The 12815-nt window shown below is 38.6% G+C and overlaps 1 long non-coding RNA gene across 1 annotated transcript in view; it reads left to right on the forward strand.

Annotated features, from left to right (window-relative positions):
* LOC140482171 (uncharacterized) overlaps positions 1-12815 on the forward strand; it is a 72311-nt gene that overhangs the window by 26770 nt on the left and 32726 nt on the right. Inside the window, exon 2 of the long non-coding RNA XR_011961679.1 lies at positions 7681-7932. This is a non-coding gene — a long non-coding RNA (uncharacterized lncRNA). The remainder of the gene's footprint in view (positions 1-7680; positions 7933-12815) is intronic.

Consider the following 12815-nt stretch of genomic DNA (forward strand, 5'->3'; position numbering starts at 1 on the left):
ATTGTGTTTGTATAGTGAAAGGTACTTGGTGTGATATATTCTAGAACATAATAATAAAGCATTTGTTTATTTTGATAGTATTGAGTTAGTATTTGCAGTGTACAAGGATTCTTGATTCCTGTCTCTTAACCATCCAGTGCATCACTGATTTCATTTCATCACAGTTAGGTAGGGTGCTACCATTGGCATAATGGCTGAGGTTTTGGCATTGGGAAAGCCTTTAAGTTACAGTAAAACGTATCAACTTTTCAAAATACCAAGCTTTCTGCTATCACCTATTGTCCTGTGGTAAACAGCAAGGTAATGCAGTAGTATTGTGAGCAGGTATCTCTGGTTGAAGGCAAACTGCAAAAAGGCAAGGCAAGGCAGAGCAAGACTCTGAATATTCAGGTACACTCAAAGTATTAAGCACTAAGACAGCAAGTGATCAGCTCAGAGATGCAGCCTGGTCCACTCCCTGAGTGTGTTGCACATCGCTGAATACAAAGAGTCCTTGCTGCAACATTATAGTGATAGTTGCTGTTGTGCCCTGAGCTGCAGCATTGAAGTGCAGCAGCACCCTGCAAGTGAATCAGAGATGTACAAAGGAGTTTCTTAGAGGCTGACACATGGCAGTTGTCAGTATCTGCAGACATTGCGTTCATGTGGCCTGTGCCTTCCCTAAAGTGTTGTTGCATGGTGTCCAACATGGAGGTCTTTTGTAGCAAGCAGCGAGCTGGGGTCACCAGGTACCCTGCTGACTTCCATATCGAGAACTGTCAATATCTTGTTTGCTTGTGACGGCTGGTACAATAGAAAGCTGCATCTTAATGAGGTGACATCTTGCACTTTATAAGGTCATTCACAAGAAATAATCCCTTTTAAAATCATCCAGAATATCATTAAAAACATGCAACAAGTTACTCCTGACATCTAGAAATTTCTTCCTGGACTGCTGAAGTGACTACCCAGCCACAACCCACATTGTTCAGGCCCCTATACGATTCCACCCTGTGGATTTTCCCTTCCGTGGCTGTAAATTGTTCTCCCTCGCTTCCAGCATCAAGAAAACATTGTATGTAAGAGAAAGTCACATTTTAGCTCTTGATGACTCTAACTAACAGAGAGGAGAAAGTGAGGACTGCAGATGCTGGAGATTAGAGCTGAAAAATGAAGCCCTCATTCCTGAAGAAGGGCTTATGCCCGAAACGTTGATTCTCCTGCTCCTTGGATGCTGCATGACCTGCTGTGCTTTTCCAGCAACACATTTTTCTGACTCTCAAAGGCAGATATGCCAGGTAATCAAGCACTTGTCAAACAGATGGCTTTAATGGCTCAGGCACATTTGCAGGATGGAGAACAAGTATTTGCCCAAGATCACTCTATATGAGGAGATGGAGCTAAAGGGCCAGTAGCAGACTCATAGCTCTCCTTAAAGCTTGCTTACATACATGACATAAAGCTCTAAGCCTCCACTTTCATAGTTGGGAGATGCTAGCCCACAACAGATGGCAATGCTGTGGTGCTCCAGCAAAGCACCTCACAAGCTGGAAGAACTGTCTCCAACACATGATTATAAAGGTCAGTGTATACAACAACATGGCAGGCACCAACACTGGAAACATCACCTGACTGTGAGATCTTACAAACAGCTCATAAACAGACCTGCCTTTCATGGATTACTCTGTTCAGCCATCAAAGAACAAAGAACAAAGAAAATTTACAGCCCAGGAACAGGCCCTTCAGCCCTCCAAGCCTGAGCCGATCCAAATGTACGGTCTAAACCTGTTGGTCAACTCCTAAGCGTCTATATCCCTCTGCTCCCCACCTACTCATGCATTTTTCCAGATACACCTTAAATGAATCTACCGTGCCTACCTCTACCACCTCTGCTGGCAATGCATTCCAGACGCCCACCACCCTCTGTGGTACTTGCCGCGTGTATCCCCCTTAAATTTTCCACCTCTCACCTTGAAAGCGTGATCTCTCGTTATTGAATCCTTCACCCTGGGAAAAAGCTTGTCTCTATCCATCCTGTCTATACCCTTCATGATTTTGTAAACCTCAATCAGGTCCCCCCTCAATCTCCTTTCTTGTAATGAAAACAAACCTAACCTACTCAACCTCTCTTCATACCTAGCACCTTCCATCCCAGATAACATCCTCGTAAACCTTCTCTGAAGCCTCTCCAAAGCGTCCACATCCTTTTGGTAATGTGGCAACCAGAACTGTACACAGTATTCTAAATGCAGCCGAACCAATGTCTTGAATAATTTTAACATGACTTGCCAGCTCTTATACTCAATACCCCGTCCAATGAAGGCAAGCATACTATATGCCTTCTTGACCACTCTATCCACCTGTGCAGCAACCTGAAAGTGCATTCTCTGAAAACATTCCATCACCAGTCAATTTCTCCATGTCCATCATCTCTTGTAGATGAAACGAAGTCAAAGACAAGCTCCATTTACCAACTCTCTTTCCAGCAGCACTGTGGGTCACACATGTGCCTAAGGGAGTGTAGTGGTTCAAGAAGGTGGTTCACAACTACTTCTCAAGGGCCATTTGGGAGAAGCAACAGATGCTGGCCTTGCCAATGAAGGAATAAAAATAAATTTAGGATGTTACTCCTAAATTCTTACTCGACTAAAGAAAGGAGAAAGAAAATGTATATTATGCGCATACAATAGTAAATGTCATGTGCTTTGTTGAAAAAGGTAAACAAGATAAAATAGCAAAAGTACAGTTAAAAAAAAATCCACCTGAATTAATTAAAACTTATGTTAAGAATGTAGGATTAGTCCTGCTCGATATGAAAAAGAAAGAATATGCTGAAGGTGGTTTGCTCAGGGAAATTGATTCAGTGCAGAGACAGTGTGGGATATCGTGACATTTAAAATTTAAAGGGGTATGGATGAACTGAACCAAAATGACTTGTTTGACTTAAATATGAATTCTGTCACAAACTTAAACTCAGATTGTTGAAAGTGAACAGTCAGTTTAATTTTAGCTTCTTGACACCAAGCTTAGTGAACAAGTATAACGTGCCTATGGAGACAGGAGACATGAATTGTTCTGAGCTCATTCAAGAGGAAACTGGATTTCTTGGTTAGTGTTTGATAGGTATAAGAGATACATGATAACATGTTTTTCTTAACTTTGGAATAGCCACTGTAATGGCCTTGCTAAGAGTTGAAAATTCCCAACTGACTGAATATCTAGATATTAACACACACACAAAGGAACACATAACCGTACATAAAAGACTGCAAACCAAGCTGCTGATAAGTCCACGAGGCCAAGTCTTTACGTGAAGCATACTTTACTCTCTTTAGGTCAGTGCTTTTCCACTGGTGTGCCGTGAAACCTGTCTAAGTGTGTTGTGAAAGTTTGTACAAAAGTAACAAAAATCAATGTCAAACAAACATTGCTACATTTTAAACAACAACCAAAATTACAAATCATAAAACTCTGTGCTTGCAATTGGTGATGGTTTTTTTTCCAGTGGATTTGAAATATTAATGCATTCGATCCTTCTTTAGTGTGTTGTATGCACTCTGTTGCAAATCTTTCAACTAAGACTGTAACCCTGGTAAATGCTAGGAAATATGATGTTCATGAGCATTTAGTTCAGCTGAAAAAAATGGGTGTGCCATGGAATTTTCTGTGTCGTTTTTCAAGTGTGCCATGTCACAGAAAGGTTAGGAACCATTGCTTTTGCGAGTTACTCAAGTCCAGATGCCTTAGCATAAGGCAATGTTTAACCCTGGTTATGAACAGAGTAGCGCTGATGTTTTATGAGAAACATTCTGAAACCTACCAGTGCACAGTACTTCCTGGTACCAGGCCAGACAGGGTTATCTCAAAACAGGGGAAGATTCTCTGTGACAAGTTTACCTTTTCATGTTTTATTACAAGCTATGTAAGTATGCAAATTGTCAACTATACTTGGGTGCATAGCAAACCTCCTGGTCATGTACAGATTACCAAACCTATCTCAGATAATCAGCTTTGTTTTCAGCATATCAACTCAAAGCCAACTTCTTCCTTGTTTCTTCCCTGGTGCCACTTGGTAAAAGGATAGTCCCTTATTACTGATGAGAAAAACTAATTAGCGGATATATTGGGACTGGTTGAATTTTGTTACTGATGCTTTGAGTTCAAGCATCATTTTTAGTTATTTGGGTCTAACATTATTCATCAGCTATTAAATGCTAAAGTGCAAGTGAAATGATAGTTTTTAAATGAAGCAGAGGAATAAATAATCTCATTCTAGTATTCCATGTGTAACATTGCATCTAGTATTTTCATCAGACGCAGCACAGCAGCAGTCAGAGGTGTCCATGAGAAAGGAAAAATAAAGCATTTCAGTTCCAGACTGGGTGGGGCTAACCTTTAGCTTTCCATATAAAACTGAAATAAGAACAATGTAAGTAAATTGTAAAAGACAGGAGACAAGTGTTAAGTTGTCCTGGAAACAGTCCACTTGCAAAAGTGTAATAGTTCTAGGGAGCATGATGCTCTTTACTTGAAATGTTTCATCAGGAATTATGTTCTACAATTATGAAGTTGGAACTTTTCACATGTTCTTCCCTGCTAGATCTTTGATATGGACGCTGGGAATTCCCTTTGCTATTCACTTTTGAGAGGAACATGACATTCCCTGCATAACTTTGGTTTATTCACTGATGGCAACGGGACAGAGGACTCGAATTGCAGCTGAGGTTAGAGAAGAAACAATCAGCTTCCCCTACATGGTGCTCTTGTTGTTCAAGGGTTGCTGATCATGGTTCAGTGATTACGTACTAACACAAGCAGCAGCAGTAGACTTCAGGAACTACCTCAGCTTGCACAGGAGTTGAACTCAGCATTATGAAGCAGCATAATCTCACTGACTGAGTTACTTGGTATGACTCAAAAAAAATCATCAAACAATAAATAACATTTTAAAAGCAAAAGACATGATTCAAATTCCTACATCATATTTCCACCACGTAATTCATTCTTACCTTGGTTTTATTTTAACTTTATAATATATGTCATGAAATTATAGATATTTTTCTTGTATGCACTTTCCAGAGGTGAGTTCTTGACTCATTGCTCACTGGTCTATCATCTTAAGCTATTTATCTTCCACTGCCAGAAGTTGGACAAGAATGTATGTCTCAAATCAAACTCACCATCAGGCCATGGTGTTGGCCCTATTCTAAAGCACCATTTGCCATCTAGGAGAAAGTGAGGACTGCAGATACTGGAGATCAGTATGATTCCCTGATGAAGGGCTTTTGCCCGAAACGTCGATTCTCCCACTCCTCAGATGCTACCTGACCTGCTGAGCTTTTCCAGCAACACACTCTCGAAACAATTTGCTATCTACCCAACTGGATGAAATAGTATCCAGTCCAGATTCTGCCGACAGATTCTGGGAATGTATTGTGCCTCATAATGGAAGATATACACAATTCACTTGCTAGTGGTCACATAAAATGTGCGATGTATGTGTTTAACCACATTGTGCATTTGATCAAGCTGGCTGTCTGCCAAATTATATTTTTATTCCTAGTGACTCTCTATAGTACCACTTAAGTTTTCACATTATATTCTGGAAATTTCTTCTTAATTTTCCACAGTAATATCAAATATGTGTATTGCAGATAAATGAAATATAAAATACATGGGTGAAACTTGGTTTTAAGTATACAAATCAACACCTCCTGGTTTGCAGGTAAACATCCATGAAATAAGAGAGATGACAATGTAAAAGTAAAATTCAGTGAAACGAAATATAATAAAATTAAACGTAGAATGCTGGCAAATATGCTCAGTGTGTTTTAAGTCCATTCTTAGGGAATTTATGTGCGGGCATGACACCAATGAGTCAATGTGTATAAAAATAGCTATGTGTCATGAAAAGGCTAACACATATATATACATGGCGGATATGTGGTGAACACATATTGGTTTGCAAAATTACCTTCACAAGAGAAAAAGGCTGGCTAGTTTATGAATGATGTGAATGGATTATGGTCACTCTTATTATTCATATTACTAACAGACATGATTTATTTTCATTTCAACTCTTTACTGCCCTATTAATTAAATAAGTTAATGACAGATTTTTAAAAAAGACTTAATTTATATTAATTTTGAAACAGAATCCAATATTACGTCAGAATTATTAAAGTGGTTTATCTATTAAGACCAATTATCAATCTTTGTTGCCTCGGCCTCTTAATTTTACTCAAAACATAAAGGAATTGCTCAAAATTGCAGCCATGAGCTTCTCGTTTAACTATAAACTCAGCCAAATGGTGGCTATATTCTTCCTGACCCTGTAAGGCAAGGCTAGCCACCCTGGCTATATGAAGGATTTCTTCAGTAAATGTTTGCACAATCTTCACAGAAGATGCAAAATGATCCTCAGCACATAGCTGAACCATGAACATAAGGATAAACAAATCATTGAGCATAAGATAAATCCTTTTCTGTTTTATCAGCTGCCAAAAGAGTAGCCAAGCATTTACATTACTTCAAGGAGTGATCCAATTAAATGCTCCCACCTATCAGAATTTTCCTTTTGTACAAAGGTTATTGACCTGGCTTTCAGACATGTCATTCATTTGGCCAACTATAATAAAGCATTTTAATGTGAATTTGAAATCTTTTTTACTTAGTTCACAGAATTTCCAGTGTTTTCTGCTTTTACTACAGATTTTCTAATATTTTGAAATGTTTTAAGTAGACTTGAATAGGCTCAGTGAATGGCCAAGAAGGTGGCAGATTGAATATGACATGAATAAGTGTGAAGTTATCCACTTTCATAAAGAAAACAAAGGACAGAATATTTCTTAAACAGTAAGAGATTGGGAAGGGTTGGTGTCCTTGCTCATGAGTCATTCAAACCAAGCATTCAATAGAGAAGCTATCAATAGAGAAGGCAAATGGTATGTTGACCTTCATTGTAAGGAGGTTTAAGTACAGATGAATTGATGTCTTGCTGCAATTGTATGGAGCCATGGTGAGATTGCACCTAGTGTATTATGAATAACTTTGGTCTCCTTATCTAAGGAAGGATAAAATTGTTATAGAGAGAGTGCAGTTGTTCTTCAGATTAATCCCTGGTATGGCAGAACTGTCATTTGAGAAGAGGTTGAGGAAAATGACCCTGAGCTCTCTTGAGTTTGAAGAATGGAGGGTGATATCATTGAAACTTCAAAAATACTACACAGCGTGATGCTGGTAGGATGTTACCCCCGCCTGCTGAGTCTAGAACCTAGGACTTAATTGCCAAATAAGGAGTAGGCAATTTAAGACTAAGATGAGGAGAAATTTTTTTCACTCAGAAAATGGGGAATCTTTGGAATGCTCTACCTTAGAGGCCTGTGGAAGTTCAATTATTAAAATTGATAGATTTCTGGATATTAAAACATCAAGGGAAATGTTTGCACAATCAGTTTTCAAAGGAAAGTGGCTTTTAGGTAATTAATCCAACTGAATGGTTGAGCAGGCTTGATGGGTTGAATGGCTAACTCTTGTTCCTATGTCTGTTTCCATGTTATATAAAAAAAACTTACTGTGCAGCTTTTGACTAGAATCTATTCAATATGTGAGCTACCTTTGGCCATCCCCATACTGATAGAAGTCTTCTAATGCAATGCAAATTATCTAACATTAATCATATTTCTTTCTCTTTCTGTCAAGGGAAGGTAGAGGCCAGTTTTACACAGCTTGATGAAGAACCTCAGTACATTTCATTATTTTAAAAATGACAGAGACGGCTGCAAATATTGAAAAGCTGAAGTAAAAGCAGAAACTGCTGGAGACACGTACCAGGGCATCAGCATCTGAAAGAGGAAACAGTGAGCATTTTTGATGGAGAGTCATCATTAGAGTTCACAAGAGCATTATACATCCACTATTTCTTTAACATTCAAGTTTTCAGCTGTTTCTAAAGTGAGTATTAATATTTCTGAATAAGTAATCAGCTGAAATTGCTTTAAATAATTTCTAATCTCCCATGGTTTTTCTTGAAAAGAAGTTTTCAACTGTTCATATTTTACAGTCAATAATACTCTTATAAAAAAGTACTTACACTTGATTGCATTGTGCCATGATGCCACTGTGTAAAATCAGTAAGAGACTCTGTGATACAATCGTCAAGTATGTTCCAATTGCTGAAAAAAGAAAATCCAACAGATGATTTTGAGAATGATAGTGTTTGAAGTTAGACCTTGATATTTCCATTTCTGAACTATGAGGTAAAAGTTACAAAGTTCAATTTTATTACAACATGCATGCACTGTGCCTGAAATGCATTGGCACCCATGTTATCTTGAAAAAAACTCAGAATTTGCAGGCACTATTTTTTACAACTGAAGAATAATTGGATTTGCTAATGATGCTCTCTGTTTAAGGACCCCGTTCATAGGTTATACAAACTAGTTTTCAAGCTCTCTAACATTCTGTATAACCAATATCTTTCACAAGATTCTCTGAAGGTTGCCAACAGAGGTATGTAAAAATTACTTTACTTATTTCTTGTGGAAGAGGCAAGTCCCTCTTGGCTCTACAATAATAGTAGTATATTGACTATACCATCTTATCTCCTCTTGTTCCCACTGCTCCGTTTAGTATTCATCATTCCCCTGACGGCCAGCTTCTGTAGAGGTGGTCAGTCATGCTCTGGACCTGACAGGCAAACTACAGCAAGGCAAACTGAGGACTGCAGATGCTGGAGATTAGGGTTGAGAGTGTTATGCTGGAAAAGCACATCAGGTCAAACAGCATCCGAGGAGCAGGAGAATCAACATTTTGGGCAAAAGCCCTTCAGGCAAGCTATAGAAATAAGTTAATGGGCCATACAGATTGCTAGTTTAATACTAATGAGATCTGAGGAACAAATTTGTTTGAATTTTGAATAAGCCTCTTCAGGTATGCCTTGCCACTTGCCTTGACATTCCTCAAATTGGGTGTTAATCCATTTCCCTTCTCTATAAACAATCACTTATAGTATTTCTTTTTGCTGTGTTTCATCTGCATTTCTTTTCCAAGTTTGAATATGAGACTTTCTGATGGCTTTTTCGTGGTGCAATGTCTATACTGAGCCATGTTATCCTAGAATATGTAGGCTTAATCCCTAGTCTGTGCCATGTGAGAGATCTCTACAGGATATTAGTAGGAATGCTAATGCGCCAGAGTTAATTAGCTTGGGGGGTGCAAGTTCAGGCTACGCTATGTTGAATGCTCACCATCAGTGGCTCCCCCAAAGGGAGAACAACACTTGCCTTGGAACATAGCCCTGACAACAGCTTCTATTGAGAGTTTTTTTTTAATATGGTGAGGCTGTTACCACAGATACCACACAGTTTGGTTTACCAGGAGACTCTTTACTGCATGCCACAGTTATGTTGAAAAGAGTTTTGCAAGTTGGTAGACAACTTGTTTGGCCACATCATGAGCAAACACTATGACCCTTCACTCCCACAGTAGAACTTAAACATAACCCTCTGGCTCAGAGACAGGGATGCTACTTATTGTAGTGCATGTTCATAAACTCTCAATTAACCTACACACACTCACCAGTTAGACATACACTCAAAAAGAAACAACTGTTGAAAGGTCACTATAACTACAATATCATACATGAGACATGAGTCATGCTTCAGAGTAAACACTGGAAAGCGAACTTAGGATATATCCACTGTGAACCAAATCCTTGCAATATACCATATGCTGGTATTCTGCTTTAGTGCTTACTTGAAAGCCAGGTATGTTAAAGCTGGCATTATATATATTCCATTTTGTTTATGTTTGACATTATTTTGACATACAACTTAGGCAGGCATCCAAGCCTGTTTAACATTATCTGATGCGGGCTGCAGAAACATTTTGAGTGCATTCCAATTGAAATCCAATCTTCACTTATTATTGTTTTCCATAATGCACGATCATTGCTTGTTGGCAAACAAAAAATAGCTGAATTGGATTGCCTTGATATTTTATTTTCTCCAACATAATACCACCCTTGCCAACAAATGGGGAAGACAAATGACAATTTCTCCATTGAATGTGCTCCTGTTTTAATGTTGCTGGATGCCACTGAACTCCTGTACTGTGATGATAATAAATTACATAATGCCACTGTGGTGTTTTCCCAAATGATCACTCTGAGTACGGTGTGATATTCGTCATCTGTTCCAGTATACAGTACTATTAAGAGTTGCTTTTAAGACTTGTAATTTTTTAAGACCAACTCAGGCCAACTGAGAAGCTTCCATATTATTTCTTTTATTCAGACAATATTTTAGCACAAAATGTTTGTCATGGTTTATTTTATACCCAGTCTTAATAATCATAAGAACACAAGACTTAGAGGCAGGAGTAAGCCATCTGGCCCTTCGAGCTGATCTTTTCCTGACCTCTGCTTCACTTACCCACCCTCTTACCATAACCCTTATTTCCTTTACTATTCAAAAAAATGTCTATCTTAGCTTTAAAAACTTTTACTGAGGAAGCCTCAACCACTTCACTGGGCAGGGAATTCCACAGATTCACAACCCTCTGAGTGGAGAAGCTCCTTCTCAATTCAGTCCTAAATTTGCTCCCCTAATTTTGAGACTATGCCCTCTTTTCCGAGTTTCACCTGCACATCTTCTCTACTTCTATTTAATCTATTTCCTTCATAATTTTATTTGTTTCTCTAATATCTCTCCCATCATTCTTCTAAATTTCAATGAATATAATCCCTGTCTATTCAGCCTCTCCTCATAAGCCAACCCCCTCAACTCCCGAATCAATCTAGTGAACCTCCTCTGCACCCCCTCTACTGCCAGTATATCCTTTCTCAAGTAAGGAGACCAAAACTGCACATAGTACTCCAGGTGTGGCCTCACCAGAACTCTATACAGCTGCAACATAACCTCCCTGCTTTTAAACTCAATCTTTTAGCAATGAAGGACAAAATTCCATTTACCTTCTTAATTATTTGTTGTACCTACAGACTAACCTTCTGCAATCCATGCAGAAGGACACCCAGGTCCCTCTCCACAGCAGCACGCTGCAATTTTTTTTACCATTTAAATAATAGCCCTTTTTACTATTGTTCCTACTGAAATGGATGAATTCGCATTAACATTGTTCTCCATCTATCACTCATTTAAGCTATGTCCCTCTGCAAAGTTTCACAGGCCTCTGCACACTTTGCTCTACACTCATATTAGTGTCATCCACAAACTTTGACACACAACACGTGGTCTCCAACTCCAAATCAGCTATGTAAATTGCAAACAATTGCAGTCCCAACACTGATCCCTGAGGCACTCCACTAGTCACTGATTGCCAATCAGAAAAGCACTCATTTATCCCCACTGTCTGTTTCTTGTTAGTTAACCAACTCTCCATCCATGCTAATAGATTGCCCGCAACTCCATGCATCTTTATCTTATGCACTGGCTTTTTGTGCAGCACCTTGTCGAATGCACAATTAGAGCATTAGTAGCAGAATAAAACATGTTAATCATTCTGAATCACTGTATAGTCATATTATTGAAGTCCATGTTCCTTCTCTTGTGGATAAAACAGAAAGTTGATATATCAATTAATGATTAGGTGACATTAAGCTTTAAGTTTGTATAGCTTGTACTCTGAGTGCTCGTTATATCATATTTTTAAAAATGAATATTTTTATGATAATGTTCAAATCAGTGATTTCACTTAAATTAGTGAAAGTTACCTGCTGAGATCCTGAATTATATTTTCAGGTCTGAAAATGTGTTGCTGGAAAAGTGCAGCAGGTCAGACAGCATCCAAGGAACAGGAGAATCGACGTTCCGGGGGCTGATGCCCGAAATGTCGATTTTCCTGTTCCTTGGATGCTGCCTGACCTGCTGCGCTTTTCCAGCAACACATTTTCAGCTCTGATCTCCAGCATCTGCAGTCCTCACTTTCTCCTCGTATACTTTCAGGTGCCAGCTGTGCAAGTTCCCTGACCATTAACATAAATTAGTGGAAAATAATTTGCCACATATTTACAAATTATATAAAATACTCATCACTGATTGCATAATTCATAACATTACTCATTAAGAGCAGCATCAATCAATACCCTCAGGTAATGCTCGCAAAAAAGATTATGTGAAATCCTTCAGTTCAGAAAGAGTTAAAGTCTCTCAACATTTTATTTGGTGTGTGGGTGTTGTCTTATAACACTGGCTATCATCAGCTGCTGCTCCTGGAGAGCTTAAGTTTGGGAGAGGCCATGGCCTCTAAGTGTTTCATGCCAACTTCATTTATATTCTGACAATATATTATCAGTCCTCTGATTACTCAGCACACATTCTGTTTATACACTGCAACAAAATGAATAAATAAGCTCTGGCCATGTAGTCTATAGTCCTTCCTTTTGTGATTTAAGTCAATATTTGTTTACCCACATATGTCCACTTCGATTTAATTCCTTAAAACACTGAAAGTTCTTTGATTTGAAGAAAAGACAACTACTTCCTGTTATAGTAATATTCTAACATTCACATAATGACAAGTTATGACATCCAGCTAGCAATGGAAACTGCAAGCCAAGTGCTGAATGGATCACTCTTATTGGACTGCATGTCCTTGCTTGTAGTTCTATTCAGAAGCCTATGATTACACAGCTGCAGTTTGGACTAGTATATTTTCCCCTGGATTACCAACTACCTCGATACTGTTTGTGCATGGTCCATACAGCAGATAAACAATTTTACATTACATATTCGAGCCTCGTTCAGATCAATAGAAATTGGCTTTCCTGTGCAAACTGGAACTGAATGGTATTGCATGCTGTAGCAGTTGGGCTTTTC

This window comes from Chiloscyllium punctatum, chromosome 1 (assembly GCF_047496795.1).
Source record: "Chiloscyllium punctatum isolate Juve2018m chromosome 1, sChiPun1.3, whole genome shotgun sequence".
In the NCBI taxonomy this organism is placed as follows: Eukaryota; Metazoa; Chordata; class Chondrichthyes; order Orectolobiformes; family Hemiscylliidae; genus Chiloscyllium; species Chiloscyllium punctatum.